This window comes from Ursus americanus, chromosome 30 (genome assembly GCF_024610735.1).
Source record: "Ursus americanus isolate L20-20 chromosome 30, mUrsAme1.1.p, whole genome shotgun sequence".
NCBI lineage: Eukaryota > Metazoa > Chordata > Mammalia > Carnivora > Ursidae > Ursus > Ursus americanus.
The window spans coordinates 1,191,395-1,210,268 of NC_142156.1; the positions used below are offsets into that span (position 1 = coordinate 1,191,395).

The window sequence follows — 18,874 nt, forward strand, 5'->3', positions numbered from 1 at the left end:
AGAGCCTGGAAATCAGGGAGAAGGCAGATAAGAGGAAAGTCCCATCATCCCACACAGAAGGGACCATGTGTCCGTGAGGACCCGTCACTGCTCTGGACTTGATCCAGGTCTCTGAGAGGTGTTTGTATAAGACACACACCTCACTGCTGACCCAGGAACAGGCAAGGGAGCCACAGACAGACTCACTCTGCAGACTCTTAGTTGAGCGTATAGTGAACCCTCCAGTAATGGGAGGTGACATATAGGAACACCTGGTGAGGCCCTAATGCAGGGAACAGTGGCAAAACAGTTGAGCAGGTGGGGTTACAGATGGGTCTGATGGGCCCTGGTTACCAGTCACACAATAGTTTCCCTGAGTCTGGACACCAGGGGGCACTCGGGTCCCATTTTTGAGGAGGGGGGGATTAGAGCTGGGACCTGCCCCCTGGTCCTGCCTGTGCCTTAGGCTCAGAGCTCACAGCTGGGACTCCCACCCCTGTCCCCACACAGCCCCTCCCCTCCCCACTGACATCTCAGGCAGAGGGGCCTGACCCAGGGCCAGGGCGGGGTCAGAGATCTGGGGTCTCATTTGCATGGATAGGCCCTCCCTCTCTGAGAGGATGAAGAGGGGAAGGAGGTGATTAGGGGAAGCTCTACTCAGCTGTGGAGCACAGAAGTCAGGATCAGTGATGGTCTCCACCATGTCCTGGTCCCCTCTCCTCCTCACCCTCCTCGCTCACTGCACAGGTGACTGGATGCATGGACAGGGGAAGGAGCCCTAGGATGTCATGTGGATTTTGCTTCCTCTTCTTGTCTGCAAACCCCAGCATCACCCTCTCTGTGTGTCTCCCCTTTGCAGGGTCCTGGGCCCAGTCTGTGCTGACTCAGCCGCCCTCCGTGTCTGCTGCCCTTGGCCAGACGGTCACCATCTCCTGCACTGGAAGCAGTTCCAACATTGGGTATGGTTATTATGCACATTGGTACCAACAGCTCCCAGGAACCGCCCCCAGAACCATCATCTATAATAATAACAACCGACCATCGGGGATCCCAGATCGATTTTCTGGCTCCAAGTCTGGCGGCTCAGCCACCCTGACCATCACTGGGCTCCAGGCTGAGGACGAGGCGGATTATTACTGCTCATCGTGGGATGACAGACTCAGAGTTCCCACAGTGCTCCAGGCCTGAGGGGAAGTGAGACAAAAACCCACTTGCTCATCTGTAGAGCGGGACACACGCCAGCAGTTCCTGCTCAGCTTAGCTTGTGATGCTCCTTATTCCTTTGCTGACGCCCTGGGCCCAGGTCCATCAGGGGCACCACCAAGGAGTGAGGCTCTCCTGTCACTTCTGTCCTCAGAGTCACTCAGAGCAGCCCATTCCTCAATAAAGAGTCTCCATGTGAACAGAAATTTCTTGTTTCATCAGCTGGGATGTTTTACTTCTAGGCTGGACCATGTTATTTTTTTCCTTCTGATTTTCAAATACATCAAACATTTTATTTTGTCTCTGACCATATCATGGGACGTCAGCACTCCCCATGTGGTGTTTGAAGAATAACTCAGTCCTGTGGCATCAAAGATTATTATCTACTTGGTTATAAACAGTGCTGCTGCCTAGTTTGTCTTATTTCCTGATTCTTTCAGAAATGAATGCTCACTTAGATTTGCAAAAGTATAAAAAAAAAACCCAAACTTTTTTCCTTGGAATAAACCTGCACATGCATGTTTATAGCAGTTTCAATGCTCATCACTAAAAACTGAAAGCAACCAGAAATCCGTCCACAGAAATTTACCCCAGGTTTATATCTAATCACCCAAATATGGAACCGAACTGAGATGCCAGCAAATAGGCAGCACATTTATAAAAAGGGACAGAATACATAGTATGGTTAAAGTTACATCACATATGGGAAGCAGCGAACACTCTGGAGAGAGTGCAAACATCTGCAGTTTCTTGGAGGATAAAAGAGACAACAGGGTTGACCATGTGAACAAAGGAAAATATTTCTGAGCAACAGAATGATTCTATATTACACTGTCACAGCACTGAAATGACACTATGACACTGTCAGAGTCACTGAACACTGTACAACCACACAACAGAACCCAAAGTGTGCAGGTACAACTCATTTGGGAGGTTTGGTTCCCGGGATGGCACGCGGACTGTGACAAACCCACGTACCTACAGCACAGACGTGTGAGCTCAGCTCAGCGCAGGGCTCAGGGGACGCTGCTGAGCTGAGTGATGGTGAAAATGAGTGGAGCCCGTCCGTGTAAGTCACAAGAGACTGCGTGAGCTCTGTGATCTAGTAAGTAAGCTCATGTCCGTGGAGAAAAGGCGAATTATGTTGACGGGGCTGCACTGCATCCTGGAATTGAACAATCAAGTCAGTGGATTGGCGGTGGTGGGGCCAGATTTCTCACGTTCGGAATGGAAGTTCACAGAAATAACCAGGGAAGGAGGCTTGAGTGAAGCGTGCGTTCATGGGTTAGAGCTGGAGCTGGCAGCTTGGAATCGTGTGTCCTTTGATGGAGACAGATAATCACCTGTGGAAACAGTCACCACTCTGTGCATGTTCCCGGGTTAGTTGACTCATATAGAAGTCCTAGGTCTGTCAGCTGAGTGGGAGAACAAGCAGAGATGCCCCGTAGCCATGAAGTGCACTGTCCCAAATACCGCTCTCTAATACCATTCTCCCGGAGGACACGCGGGCTTCTTTGGAGAAATCTTAATCTCCAGACCAGGAATTCCACAGGGTGAGTGTGGAGCACCTTCTAGTGTCAGAAAGTGAAGAATCCTTTAAGTCAAACACAAGCACATCAGCACAAACAGACACACACACACACACACACACACACACACACACACACGACAGGGTGTGTCAAGGAGCTCATGAGCGAACTTAAAATGCTTCCATTGTGTAAAACTGGAAAGATGTGAGCAACCAATAAATGTAATGGTATTAGTTTATAACTCAAAGTCTAAAATAGCTCTCCATGGTCCATATTGTTCACTGTTTGAACAAATGAATAAACGGAGGAAGAAGAGACACATTCCGGCACAGAGATTTCAAGTAACAGGTGCTAACACTTAGCATGAAGGGTGTCGGGCATGATCCCCACTCAGCAAGTGTGGACAAAGTCACCCAAACAAGGAGAGTCTGAGAAAGTGTCCCAGTGAGAGAAGATGAAGGAAGCGTCACAACTACATGCCACAGAGAATCCTGGACTGGATCTTAGAACAGCATAGGGACATTAGGTAAAAACTAAGACAATCTGAATAAAATCTGAATAAACCATGGCTGTTAATTTTTATGGGTTGAACTGTATCTTCATCAATTGATGTGATAAAAGTTCTAAAAACTCTTGTATTTCAGGATGTGACCTCATATGGACATGGGGTTGCTGCAGATGTAGTCAGCTGAGTTGAGGCCAGTAAGGTTTACTCTCATGTGTCATAGATTTTTTTTTTCTCTCTCTTTGGTTTTCCTCTGACTCTTTGGTTGAAATGATGCTGAAACGCATCACAGTATTTTAGAGAACAGAACCTAGGAAATGCAGTAGTTTTATTACTGTGAATCTATGAAGGCATTTACCAAATGAACACAATGAAGCCTCAATCTGAGTGGGATGCCTTGTTCTGGGAGCCCCTTGATGTAGGAGTGGAGAAAGAAGTTCTAAGAAGAGGGAGGTCCCTTCTACAGTGTAAGGATTTATTTCCATCCTCATACTGAGAATACCTACAAAACCAGACTAATAAAAAGGAAAATGAATCCTAAGTATATCAGAGAGATACAAGACATACTGAATTCCCAGGTTAACCATGAAAGGAAAATGAAAAATAGAGTGAGAAGTATGAACAGTGGACACATTTTTGTTGAAAGTATTTTAGTCTCATGACCAATGCAGACATCAAATGCCAGGGCCTGTGCCCTGGGGTTAATGGGATGTTCCAGGAGACTCGTAATACAGCAACACATTACTCTCACTGTAAGAATGGAGACTCTTTTATCAGGTGTGAACCAGCAGTGAACTCTGGGAAACATTAGGCCACGGAGTGAGTGTATCCTTACAACATTCTATTTCTATGACTTTCCCAGAAACAGGCCTTATGATTTCTGCAAAGCAGCCCCACTGTCCCCTCGTCAGTGACACAGCTGCCCTGATGCACAGCTGGGTCATCCAGGTTTGTCTAGAAAGTCCTGTAATTACATAGGCACATATTTCCATCTCCCATGGAGCAGGGCTCCTCCTGAGTGAGGAATTACTGTAAATGAGCACAAACGTCAGAAACATAGTACGGGTCTCCCTAACTTTGGAAAGTTCTCTTTACACCACTTGGCTTTTATGGAATATTTATATTCGTAGCTGCTTTTAGTGCTAAAAGAAATCTGAAATAATCTGATTTTCATTTTCACAAAAACATAAGTGCCGACATAGCCCCTAGTATTAGTTGTGCAGGGAGCCTCTATAGGACAGTGCAAACCCAGCACCATGAGGGGTGCCTTCCAGCGCCTTCCCTGAGATCTACACACAGCAGCTCAACAACAGGCCACCAGAGCTGTGACCCATGTGTGTTATCATATGTGCTTTCCTGCTTTTTGTTGGACATCTGCAGGTAAATTGTGTCCTTTGGGATTAGAGAGCCTAAGGAAAGTTAGTTACCCTTTGAGTCTGGAAACAGGCAAAGATTATCATATCAATTAATGTTACACACTTCGTTGCCTCATGCCATTGGGGCTGCCTAAGGTTTGCTGGGGATGATGTACTTTCAGACAGCAGGGGAAACATGCACTAAGACTTGGTCCACGGATGTGTGTATCCACAGGGATGTGGTGAGCTGCAGAAATCACCTGGGCTCTCAGGGCTTTGGGACACAAGGACTGCTGTGCCCATGACCAACAGGGGGCGCTGTGGGACTGCCCTGTGGTCCCTACTTGGCTGATCCTTGAGGAACTTTCACTGAAGGGAACTTGGCCAGGGATTGGGGTCTGTGCCCCCTGATGGGGACTCAGCAGCTGTGTCCTCTCAGTCCTGGCAGAGTCCCCTGAGCAGGGACCTGTGTGTGGTCTCAGCAGGTGGTTCCTCCCAGGGCTCTCCCCAGGGCTGAAGCCACCCCCATCCTCCTCAGCGTGTGGTGTGGGCTGAGCTCCAGCACCAGGGCTCAGGGAGGGGCTGGGCAGTAACTGGGTGGAGCCCATTTGCATGGACAGCCCCTCCTGGGACAGAGGGTGGAGGAGAGAAGGAGGCCTGGGTCAGCCCAGCCCACTGTGGGGACCAGTGTCTGTGTCACCATGGCCTGGACTCCTGTCCTCCTTGTGCTCCTCTCCTACTGTACAGGTAGGGACAGACCTTGGAGAAACAGGCAGCTCTCAAATTCACTCTTCCTGAAGTCAGCGTCTTGATAATTTTCTCCCTATGTCTTGTCCCTTTAACCACACTGTGTTGGCAGGTTCCCTGTCCCAGCATGTGCTCACCCAGCCGCCCTCCCTCTCTGCATCTCTGGGATCATCCGCCAGACTCACCTGCACCTTCAGCACTGGATTCAGTGTGGGCAGCACCAAACACACTGGTTCCAGCAGCAATCAGGGAGCCCTCCTTGGTATCTGCTGAGGTTCTACTCAGACTCAGATATGCACCAGGGCTCTGGGGTCCCCAGACGCTTCTCTGGCTCCAAAGATGCCTTGGCCAATGCAGGGCTTCTGCTCATCTCCGGGCTGCAGGCTGAGGACAAGGCTGACTATTACTGTGGTATGTATCATGGCAGTGGGAGCAACTACTGTTACCCACAGTGTCTCAGATAAGGAGGAAGTGAGACAAAACCCCCTCCAACAACAGGTCTTGTCTCTGAGCCTCTTTTATTGAGAAGCTTCTGTGGAGGCTTCTGTAGGAGAGAGTCCTGGTGGGAGGACATGACCTGGAGGAGGGAGAACTGACACACAGACTATGCTGTCACCTGAGCTAGCACAGATGTCCCAGGAGCATACCTAGGTGAGGGATAGTGCCCACCTGTACATGTGCCAGGTTCTGGGGTAAACTAAAAATAATAATAAATATGCAGTGACTTTACGTATATGTAGGGGTTTGGCCATCACCCATAATCACACTGACAATATTTCCATCACCTGCAGAGAAACCCCTGACCCACCTGCATTCCGACCAGTGTCCGCCCTGCACTCAGCAATCTGTGGCCCCCAGTTCCCTCCTGTCTGCGGCGAGCTCCCTACTGTGCACATTTCACAGGGACTGAACCACAGAACAGGAGCAGTTGTAAGTGCTCCGTTCACTGGCAGGAGCAGCATGTGCACTGCTGTGGGGATGTCAGCGCCACCGTCTGTAAATACGCGGATAACGTCATGTATGTACATGTCACACATTTGTGGAGAACTTGATGATTTATCTGGACGCTTCCAAATTTTATGTATGGGATGTTGAAATGTTCATGATCTATGTTTCCATAGTGGTCTATAAAATAATTAAGGATTTCAATACTTTTTCATTTTTATTTTCCAATATCAAATATCCCTTATCAAGTTTTTTTGGGGGGTGTTGTTCAAAAACAATTTAGCCAGTGGTTGTTTTATTCTGTTTGAAAAATATTATGTGTTAACTAAATATTTTTTTTTAGTTATTGTCTCATACATTTTTGCTTTACTTGTCATGGGAGTTGGGCTGTGTCTCCTCTGTTTCCTATTCCCCTGTGTCTGTCCGATGTTAAATGTCTCCTTCCCTTCTTTTCCCATCACTGTGGTGTTTCCAGGGCTCCAATCCTGAGGTTCTCACCCCATCTGCCCACAGCACTGCCTCTGAGACCTCCTGTCTCCCACCTGCTCACCCTGGATGCCTGTCCTGTGGTCGGGGCTCGGGTCTCCCCCTCGCTGTCCCGTGTCTTCACACTCAGGGACCTTTCTCCTCTGATGATGGTTCAGACCACTGCTAGCTTCCTCTTCTGGCTCCCACAGACTTTTTGGAACTGACTTTTCTTCCCACTGAAGCTCATGACTTAGGGAGTTAGTGTGGGAGCGAGGCCGCCCGAGTCTCTGGTTTGTTTGTGCATTATGTATTCATTTGTTTTCACTTACTGGACCTGAGAAGTTGTTGTGTGATCTATCTCATGTGTTACTATGGTAGGAGTCTTGTGTAGTTTCCTGTCTTAATGTGAAGGTGTTTTTAAGAGGTATGATTTCTGTGTAGTGCAAGTATTTTGCATACATTTTTTAAGGTATTAACAATTATAAATACTTTCGGAAAGGATTCTTCTTCCCTAATACCCTGGATGAAACTGAATCCTCTCAAAGAGCATATATTGACATCCTAGCCCTTAGGACCTAAGAATGTGTCTTTGGGAATGGGGTTGTCGCAGATGTAATTAGTAAATTTCAGGCAATAATCGGGTGGGGTGGCCTCCTAATCCAACATGGCTGGTGTGCCTGTAACAAGACAGACAGATACAGACAAGGCAGGGACTGTGGGGAGGCGGAGGCACAGACTGCGTGTCTGCAGCTGCAGCCAGTGAACGCCAGCACTTGCCGTCAAACCTCTCATGGTTGTGGAGATTCAAGAAGGATTCCTGTGCAGGTTTCAGAGGGAACAGGGCCAGCCCTGCAGACATTGGGGCTCTGTGAGAACAGCAGAAATGCATTTCTACTGTTTTAAGCCACCCAGGCCGTGGTACTGTGTTATGGCAGCCCTAGAAAAAGAATATACCTAAAATCAATATATTTAAACATAGAAAAGGTCACTAGAGTTGGAGAAATACAACTTGACAATGAAACTATTTCTCCATCATAAAATTGCTTAATATTAAGATTGATTTTATCCTCTGTAATGTGTCTGCTGAATAGGAACTCTCATACATTGATGGTGAGAACATAAATTAGTGAATCAGTTTTGGAGCATAAATTTAAAATTTTTATCAAACATTAAATATATATATATATATATATATATATGGTTTGCATCAGTGTTACATTTTTAGAAATCAATTATGAATGAAAATTATCTAACTAATACATTCCAAAATGAATATCTGCATATCCAGTTCAGAGATGCTACAATTACAACAAATGAGACCAGCATGGATATTTCTCCATGGAAAAGTGGCCAAATTATGGCAAATTATCCTACGGAATAATGAGAAACTAAGAATCAAAATTAGACATCTCCATGCTTGTCAAAGAAATATCATTGATTATATTTTGTATTTAAAAGACAGTCATGAAGCGGTGGACTACACAAAATGCAAGATTGTGATATGTTTTATATATATATAGAGAGAGCACATTCTTGAGAGTGTTATCAGTTATCCATTCAGGAAGTAAGTCCCTGTGGAACAGAGGAGTGGGTTGTCTGTGGATGGTATCATATCAAATTTATAGACCATTTATAGTAGTGTTATTTAATATCATTCCTTTTACTGAGAAAAATTATAAAAGTAGACTAAAAACTACCCTAAATGCATCAGGGAGCCAATACAAAATCACTTTTGTGAGGGTAATATTCAAGAGTGAGAGCCCACCGAAGTTTTCAAGGACAAAAAACATGATATTCTCATGGAAAAGACAGAGATAAAGACAAGATACATACCACGGGAGCTGGTGACCCTAACAGGAGACCCTGACAACAACAACAATATCCAAATAAGCCTGCTTGTAAGGGTAACTCAAGTAGAATTATTACCAGGGTTGAACCAGTGGGCTTCTCTGGGGGACTTTAAGCCTTGAGCTTGGTTCAAGTGCGTTATGTCGCAGTCGTGAAGCCAGGGGCCAGGCAGAAGGAAACTGAAATATCAGGTGATCCTGAAATATCTCATAACATAAATGTTTCAGTTAGTTGTCTAGCTGAGGGGGCTGGGGACCTGGAAAAAGGTATAGCTCAACCCCACACCAGCAGGGGGCGCAGGTGGACTTCTCCTGAGGGCTCAGGGTCTGGGCCAGGAAGACCAGCAAAATCTATCACTGACCTTTGCACATTTGGAAAAGCAGGGTCCTCATTGTGTGTGACTTTCCTGCACCTGCCCCCCCCAGGCCAAAAGAGCCCTCAGCTCAGATTCACACATGCCTCATATTTTGTCCTCCACTGCATCACAGAGTAAATTGTCTAGACCTGATTTTCTTGGAAAGATAGATGGACAGGACCATCACATAACAAAAATACATTTGCTTTATGAACTCCAGCTGCAATGGTCCCTGGGCAAAGGACACACAGCGGTAGGGACTGTCTCCATGCCAGCAAATAGGCCTCAGCAAGCAGAGCTCTGGGGCTTCTCCACCATGGCCTGGATTCTTCTCTTTAACTCCTCATTGAGGTAGGTGCGCGGTTAGGGCGGTGAGGAAGGGCATTGGCTCTGGTTTTTCTCCTGCTATCTGGGTACAGGTGGTTGTCATTGATTCTTTCTGTAACCTTCTGACCTGTCTTCGAAGGTCCTAGGTCAGAATGGGCTCATTCTGCCCTCCACAGTGTTTAAGTGTTTGTAGAAAAGAAGTGGTTTATAATATATATATTAAAACAGAGGATGTGTTGCATTCTAGCAAATCAATGGAGGGAACACAACCCAAAAGAAGAGTATCTGATGTGAAAATTAGAGGAAGATCTCATTTATGAACATAGCTAATATTTGCACAAATGACTCAAAATATGAGCTACTAGAATCCATGTTATCTGGGAGCCTGGGTGGCAGTTAAGTGTCTGCCTTTGGCTCAAGTTATGATTTTGGAGTTCTGGTATCTAGCACTGCATGGGGATCCCTGCTCAGTGGGTAACTTACTTCTCCCTCTCTCTCTGAACCTCCCCCCCACACTTGTGCTCTCTTGCTCTCTCTCTCTGTCAAATACATAAAATCTTTAAAAAATAATCCATTTTATCTTAGGAAAAATTGACCTTGACCATCAGGGAAAATTGGGGCTAAGACTGGGTTGTGTGAGGATTATGGAATGTGGGGGATCAGATATGATGCAGCATGGACTGTGGATCAGATGCCCAAACAGGGTAGAGCTCCTGAGCTCCCAGTGCTGGTTCCCTGACCCTCTCTGGAGGATAGCAGTGGAGTCACTAGATACACCATAGGGGACACACACATTTCTAGAGTGACCCGGTCAGCCTGCATCAGCATCCCCTCAGAGATACGAGCCCCGCCCAGAGGAAGCTCCTCCCTGACTCATGCAGGACCACACAGGACCCAGAACTGGTGCTGTTCTTTCTACTTTCTGCATGTGAGGGGCTCCTGGGATCCTGGTGCTTCTCACATGTCCAACCTATCAACCCCACCATTCTCCTCTGGCTGCAGATCCCACCCAGACCTGCCCCATAGGAAAGTGAATAGGACCCTGGTGGCTTGGGAATGCCTGGGAAAATGTGTCCAGGTGGGGCACCCTCAGGGACCCTTGCTGCTCCTTAAGACTCCATGCGGTTAAGATGAAATAAATATGCGATTAGTGCCTGAGCCCTTTATCTCCTATCATTTCAGTTGTTATTTCATTCTGATCTTTTTCATTAATTCCAATATTTTATAGTGACTTATGTAAACTGGTATCATTTGTGTTTTCAAATTTCCAATTCATTCTTTCGAGTGTGCTGTGGCACAATGCATGCTGGGAGACACAGTGGGGGACAATACGTGACCAGTGGATATAGGTTTGTAATTCGGCCTGGAAACTGTGTGACCTGAGCATTACGGTCCCTGACTACAATGGGCTCCCAGGGAAATATCGAGAGACACAGGATAGCATAACAGTATATATTCTATTTGGTCCCCCCGCCACTAAATGAGTTTGTGCAATACTTGATATTATATTTGGGTGGTTTCTACTCTTTCTGTTTTAAAATACACCACCTACATTAAAAATTACTAAACAATTCTGAAACTTAAATTGCCAGTTTATTTTATATCCACAATGATATTAATCTTATAGGAAAGTTACAGCCAAGTACAACGCAGCCCCAGGAATAATTTATGCTCAGTAGATTTAGTTCAAGGAATGAGGCATCACTTTAACTCAGGCTTGCCAGCACTTAGATTGAAATTGTTCGTGGCTTTCAGTGACACCTTCCCACAATGAAAACTTCAGGCCCAGAGGGCTTCGCTAGAGAATTTTATCAAGCATGAGGGAGGAAATAATGAAAATATTACAGAGATACTGAGGAAGTAGGAAGAACGTTGAATATATGTCATACATCTAGTTTTTTCTCTGAGATATGACCAGATAAAAATTTCAAAATAAAGAAAATTAAGAATCAATATGCTTCATAGACATAGGGACCAAAATATAACCAAATATCTGCAAATTTAATCTAACAATGTATCAAAGGGGCACCTGGGTGGCTCCTTTGGAAAAGCGTCTGACTCTTGGTTTTGGCTCAGGTCATGATCTCATGGATCATGAGATTGTGCCCCATGTTGGGCTTCACACGACATTCTGGTTGAGGATTCTCTCCCTCTGCCCCACCTCTCTCTCTCTCTCTCAAAATAAATAAATAAATCTTTAAAAAGTCCCCAATGCATCAAAGGTGGTCATTTTGGACACTTCAAGTTTGTGAACCATTTGAAAGTTAGTCATTATAATTCACTCTATAAAAGAATAAATTAAAAATATAATCATCTCCATAAATGCACCTATATTCACCCAAAACCATTCTTCTAGAGGCATACAGATCAAGAAGCGGAAATAAACTATATTATTCTTAGGTGACATGATCATTTATGTAGAAAACAAAAAGAATTGACATGAAAAGAAAAAATATCAAAACTAATAAGCAATTACAACACAGTTTCAGAATGGACACTTAATACAGAAGAAAATCACATGCTTACCTGTTAACTAGCATTGAGCAAGTGGAGTGTGAAATATAGACAATTTATTGTAGCACCGAAAAAGGGGACATTCTTAGGTATAAATCAAACGTAATATGTGCAAGACCTATATAAGGAAAATAAAACAATTCTGATGAATGAAATGAAAGAAAAACTAAAAAAATGGACAGATATTCTATATTCATTGGTGAGAAAGCTCATTACTTTACGATGTCAGTTCTTCCAAATTGGATGTGCAGATTCAATGGATCCCTTAAATCCCAGCAAAATATTTTGTAAATACTGAGGAATTGATTCTAAAGTTTATGCAGAGAGGGAAAAGATCCAAATTAGCAGCATAATATTGCAGGGGAAGAGCAAAGTTAGAAGACTGACACTTGAACTTGAAGACCTATTATAAAGCTACAGTATTCAACATCAGTAGAAGACCAGTAGAGAACTATAGATCACAATGTGTTATACTTTGTGTCTGCCCTGCTTTCAACAGATGCACAATGTGGCCAGAATGTGGGCATCTACCATGATCTCCAGGGGAAACCCATCTCCTTCTGAGAGAACCTGGTGTGGAGAACATGGGAAGGAATGAGTTCAGGGAGTCCAAGGACAAAGGATGGATGAGACTGGGTCAGGGGACAAGGGGCAGAATAGTGAGGTGGGTGGGGGAGCGTGCAGGCCAGAGCAGGAAGGACCCCTAGGGATGGGAGGGGCTTGGGTGTTGAGCAAACAGGTGTGAGGCCACACTGAAGGGGTTGGAGCCATGGGGGGACCTGCCTGAGCTGAAAGAGAAGAACCCCTCTGAATGCATTGAGGAGAGGGATTCTAAGGGAAGTGGTGAATCTTGGTCATAGACCTTTGACTTAAGGTCCCCATGAGTCTAGAGATTTGGTGACCATTTGCACATATAGCTGATTTGGTTTGGGGGACCAGTGAGGACATGATTGCCAGGCATGTGGAAAAAACAATAAAACATCACATTCATCTTCCTACAAAAGGAAAGCAATGGGTAGGAAACTACAAGTGGAAAATAAATTTGCTACAATATAAACAGTTTGTGAGGCAACAAAGACAGAATCCTGACAAGAATTTGAAAGTAGAAATATTCAGACCAAGAATTCAGGAGATACATCTCACTTCCAAACATAAAGAGATATGTCTAATATTCACCAGTAAGTGTCCAAACGAAGCTGGTAGCTTTTCAGAAATTGCTCAGTTGTGTCTGATCGGGATCAAACTGTAACAGCATCACATGGCCTTTGAAATGCATGGTGAATTGATGTCTTGGCAATAAGTCACTGGGCTGACTTCCTGGAAAATGTCCAGTCTCTACCCTTCCCTGAAGATCCCCCACAAGACGCTCAAAGCAGCTCCAATGTCCTCTGATCAGTGGTGTTTGACAGGATACAGTCACCTTTTGCAGTAACTTCTCTGAGGATGGTGAGCACTAATTGATTATTTGTGTACATTTTTGCCCTTTCCATAGAGAGTTGTCCCTTCAGAGCGTGAGAAACCTGAGTAATCACGTACAGTGTATAAGAACCATGGTATCAGGAGATAAGACATGTTAGTGAGAATAGACAAAGACCTGGTGAGGTGCTGAAAGCCACTGGGCTCTCAGGGCTTTGGTCCTTTTTGAGACTGCTGTGTGGTGACCAGAAGGCGGCGCTTTGGGACTGCCCTGTGGTCCCTACATGGCTGCTCAGAGCACCCTTACTCAAGAGTCTGGGCCTGTGTGCTAGGCCCTGTGCTCCCTGAGGGGGACACAGCAGCTGTGTCCTCTAGCCCTGGCAGAGTCCCCTGAGCAGGGTCCTGTATGGTCTCAGCAGGTGCTTCCTCCCAGCGCTCTCCCCAGGGCTGAGCCAACCCCCATCCTCCTCATTGCATGGTGTGAGCTGAGGTCCAGCACCAGGGCTCAGGGAGGGGCTGGGAGGTCACTGGATGAAGCCCATTTGTAGAGACAATCCCTCCAGTGGCAGAGTGTGGAGGAGAAAAGGAAGCCTGGGGCAGCCCGGCCATTTGTGAGGAGTAGGGGCTGGGTCAAGAGGCTGGGATTCCTGTCCTTATGCTCCTCTATCAAGGTACACATAGGGTCCAGACTTGGGTAGAGGGTCCCCGTTCTCAGGTGCCATGAGTCCCTCGGGCTCAGATATTGAAAAGTGTTACTCTGGCTCCTGTCCATCACCCATGAGGGTCTGTCTTTGCAGGTCCGTGTCCCAGCCTGTGCTGACCCAGCCACTCTCCCTCTCTGCAACTCTGGGATCATCGGCCAGACTCACATGCGCCCTGAGTGGTGGCTTCCGTGTTGGCATCTATGATATATACTGGTTCCAGCAGCAGCCAGGGAGCCCTCCCCGGTATCTGCTGAGGTTTTAATCAGACTCAGATAAGCACCAGGGCTCCGGGGTCCCCAGCTGCTTCTGTGGCTCCAAAGATGCCTCAGCCAAGGCAGGGCTTCTGCTCATCTCTGGGCTGCAGGCTGTGGATGAGGCTGACCATTACTGTGCTACACATGGTGGTGGGAGCAGCTCGTTCCTTACAGTGTCTCAGATCACAAAGAAGTGGGAACTGGAACCAGAGACCTTGTCCCTGAGACTCTTGTATTGAGAAGCTTCTGTGCAGGCTCCTGTAGGGGAGAGTCCCCTGTGGGGAGACCTGTCCTTGAGGGGGAGGAGTGACACACAGACTAAGCTGTTGCCTGAGCCAGCACAGGTGTCCCAGGAACTCACCTGGGTGAGGGGATAGAGCCCAACTGCACATGCCCTAGGGTGTGGGGTAAATGAAAAAGAATAAACACTTTGAAAGTGATAACCTCAGTCTCTCCCTTCTGTTGTGTCTCCTTTACTACCCACAGAGAATGTTTTGCTTATCACAGTCCTGGTCTAAAATTGTATGTTTAGAGTCCATATGTTAACATGCACCTTGATCACAGACATAATTTTCTCTTTCTCTGAACCAGCTACAAAAATACGACCCCTTCAGACACACTGACATCATCCCCCCTCCACAATCACCTGTTATTCCCTCTGTTCCGGCCTCCCCCAGGTCTTCAGTCTCTCTCTGGCTCTTCAGGTCTGAACAGTCTCCACGTTGGGATTTCAGAGAAAAGTGACAGGTTCTTGCTGTCACTTCCAGTCTCCAGGGTTTTCCTCTAGGGAGGACAAGTAGCAGAAATTGCACCAGCATGAAATTCCTTCATCATCTGCTTCCTGCTCTCATTCACGGAGTGTAATTCCCACTTCCCACCAGCCACAGTCGATCTCTGTAATATGTCAATAATATTATTGTATTTCCAACAAATGAATGTTCATTCAGTCTTTGAGGGTTGCCACATAGAAGCTGTTCGTATGTTTAATTTTTTATCCTCAGAATGACCGAGGACCCACAGGTCAGTGTTGACATAGTTGACACAGGAGAGAGTGGCTTCATACTTTAACATATACCAACGGTTTTTCTTGTGGCTGAGAATATGTGTTTCTAAAACCATCCCCGCACTAACTCAGCCACACATTTTTCCTCCACCAATGAACTCCCACTCATTAGCCCCCTTCCAAGATGCCCTCTGATGGGCGCCCCAAGGAGACACCATGGGAACATGGGGCACAGTGAGGAATCGCTGTCATGTGAGGGGGCAGGAAAAGGAGGCTGCATGGTCACCCCCTGTCCTGTGATTCCTATGACCTGAAGACCTGACAGCTGTGAGATTTGTGTCAAACGGATGAAAATGGACAAATGTCTTCCATTCCACAAGACCCAACCTTCTGACTCTGAGGATGTGTTACCAGAGTCCATCTCACCAAATTCTTCTTCCTTGTGTAAAATCCCTCCTCATGCGAGGGCAGTGACCTGCCAGACACGGGCCTTCTTTAGCTCCAAGATCCAACACCCAGGAAATTCTTATGGGGAGCCCGCTCTGGGGATGGGTTTGCATGGAGATCAAACCTCAGGGGGGTGGGAAAGCATAAGAGGGATAGAGGGACACTTGCCCTCATGCTTGGCCTCTGAAGGAAAGCTATAGTGATAGTACATGGAGAACATTCTCATTCTGGGTGTGTGTGTGTGTGTGTGTGTGTGTGTGTGTGTGTGTGTGTACCCCTCTCTCCTTTCTCCTGTCTCACAGTGTCCTTGATCCACAGTTTCCAAGTCTCTCTCTCGCTCCAGAAGTCTGGGTCAACCTGGGCTTCCCAGCCATCCTCAGCATTACAATCTCCAAGAGGCAGAATCCCTACCAGCAAGTAGTACCAGGGATACTGAGGATAACAAGGTTCCTGTCACCAGGAGAGCCATGACATGTCCTGAACACCTGCTCTCCTGGGACGAGGCTGATGCTGAGGAGTCATGGAGGGAATCTCTGTCGCTGTGGGCAGCTCAGCTCTGGACTGTCTCTGGGCTCTAGTGTGTGCCTGAGGCTGGTCAGTACATTGATTCTGGGGAAATAGCCTGGTGATGGGGACAGGAGACACATCCTCCCAGTGCTCTCGATCCTGGATGTCACTCCCTCAGTCACCCTGGTGACACCTCCAGTTGGCTGGACGTCTGCTGGAAAGTCTGTCCCAGGCCAGGGCCACAGGGCCTGTGATATCAGGGACACAACCCCTTTATCTCCACATCTCCACCACTCACCTGTGGGACCTTTAACAGAATCTTCTGGGTCCAGGTGGCCTTGGGTAATAGCAATTCCTTGCTCTGCTCATGGGTGGTGAAAGGAGCACTTGCTCTATTTGGACATGCTGGACACAAGGTACAGGGACGAGAGCTTTGCACACATCAGAGGGTGGTCTGACCTCAAACCCCTCTGTCTTGGAAGCTCTGACTGGGTGTGGAAATTCCTTCACTGAGACGGCTCTGAGGTTTATAGGAACAAGCCCCTCATGAGGTTTCACTGGGCAGCATACCCAGCTTCCTAGCTGTAGCTCCAGACCCAGGACACAAGATTTATGATTAAAAAAAAAGTGATTTTAGAAAAAGTTTACAGACTTCTCTGTTCAACGAAGAACAGAAAGCATCCCTTCCCCATTGTTGTTGCATCCATGGTTTTCGGCAAATCTCTACCCATATTCTCTCTGCAATAAGTACACATTTGGAAAAGGATACTCGTGATTGCACCTGCATCTTCACAGGACTTTATCCTTTCGCTTAAATCAATCTTATTGAGGAGGACTTTGCATAAAATAACACAAATCTATTTTAAATGCACATTGGGCTCAGTGGTGACGAATACATAACCACTGTCCCTGGATCCGGTCAGAGCATCTGCAGTTGTTACTCCTTTTCTCCTAGAACTTCTGTCAGGATTGCCCTTTGTGCTCTGAGGTCAGTGCCACACAGATCCCCACGTGCCAGGGCTCCTGCAGACTTGTGTCTGTGCTGGGAGGACAGATACTCGGAGGGAATCACTGCCCATAGAGTGTGGACAACAGCTGTTTCAAGCAGGTGGAAAGAGTAACAGATGACCAAGATTTACAGTGTGTTTACCTCTAGAAAGGCCCACGAGGGCTTCTACCCACAACCTGCAGAGAAGCATTCCCAGTCTCCTCAGAGCTCTGGGATCCTCAGAGCAAGGACACATCTGGAAACCAGGGGGAGTCACATAAGAAAAAAGTACACAGTGTCCTTCACAGAAGGGCCGTCTGTCCACAAGGAACCATCACTGCTCTGGACTTGGTTCTGATCTAAAAGGAGTTTGTGTAGAGACGCCACCTCAGTCGTGACTCATGAACAGCCAAGATCGCCATGGACAGACTCGCCTGAGGAGTCTGAGTAGAGCAAAAAGTCTGCACTGAGGTGATGGGAGGACACATAAGGGGACAGCTGCCTGTTCCTCATGCAGGAAACAGTGGACAGAGCTTCGAGGATGTAGCCACTGTCTCTGATGGGCTCTGGTCACCTTGTCACACAAAGGTGTGTCTGGTACTGGCCACCAGGGGGTGCTGTGGGCCATTTCTGAGAAGTCAGTGGTGATCAGAGCTGGGACCTGACACCTGTGCCCTCTGCTCAGGGTTTGCAGCTCTGATCTCCCAACCCCCTGCTCCCACACAGCTCCTCCCTGGCCCAACACCCTGACATCCTCAGGCAGAGGGACCTGACCCAGGGCCAGGGAGGGGTCAGAGAGCTGGGGTCTCATTTGCATGGACAGCCCTCCCTCTCTCAGAAGATGAAGAGGGGAAGGGGGAGATTAGAGGGGCTCTGCTCAGCTGTGGGGCACAGAAGTCAGGACCAGGGATGACCTGCACCATGGCCTGGTCCCCTCTCCTCCTCACCCTCCTCGCTCACTGCACAGGTGACTGAATGCAGGAACAAGTAAAGGGACCCTGGGAGGACAAGTGGTTCTGGGTCCTCCTCTTGTCTGCAGACCCCAGCATCACTCTCTCTGTGTCTCTCCCCCTTGCAGGGTCCTGGGCCCAGTCTGGGCTGACTCAGCCATCCTCCGTGTCGGGGGCCCTGGGCCAGAAGGTCACCATCTCCTGCACTGGAAGCAGCTCCAACATCGGGGGTGGTAGTTATGTGAGCTGGTTCCAACAGCTCCCAGGAACAGCACCCAGAACAGTCATCTATGGTAATAACAACTGACCATCAGGGATCCCGGATCGATTCTCTGGCTCCAAGTCTGGCAGCTCAGCCACCCTGACCATCAATGGGCTCCAGGCTGAGGACGAGGCAGATTATTACTGTGCAGCCTGGGACAGCAGTCTCAGTGCTCACACAGTGCTCCAGGCCTGAGGGGAAGTGAGACAAAAACCCACTTGCGCCATCTGTATAGGGGGACACATGCCAGCAGTTCTTGCTCAGCTAAGCCTGTCATGCTCCTTATTCCTTTGCTGACGCCCTGGGCCCGGGTCCATCAGGGGCATCGACAGGGAGCAAGGCTCTCCTGTCACTCCTGTCCTCAGAGTCACTCAGAGTAGCCCATTCCTCAATAAAGAGTCTCCATGTGAACAGAAATTTCTTGTTTCATCAGCTGGGGTATTTTACTTCTAGGCTGAACCATATTATTTTTTCCCTTCTGCTCTTCAAATATATAAAACATTTTGTTTTGTCTCTGAGCATATCATGGGACCTCAGCACTCCCCATGTGGTGTTTGAAGAATAACTC

The 18,874-nt window shown here is 47.2% G+C and overlaps 1 long non-coding RNA gene across 1 annotated transcript; it reads left to right on the forward strand.

Moving 5' to 3' along the window:
• Positions 1–17,941: 17,941 nt before the first annotated feature.
• LOC123803621 (uncharacterized) lies at positions 17,942–18,250 on the forward strand. Its single transcript, XR_015722385.1, has 2 exons — positions 17,942–18,061; positions 18,173–18,250. It is a non-coding gene; the product is annotated as an uncharacterized LOC123803621 (long non-coding RNA).
• The last annotated feature ends 624 nt before the right edge of the window (positions 18,251–18,874 follow it).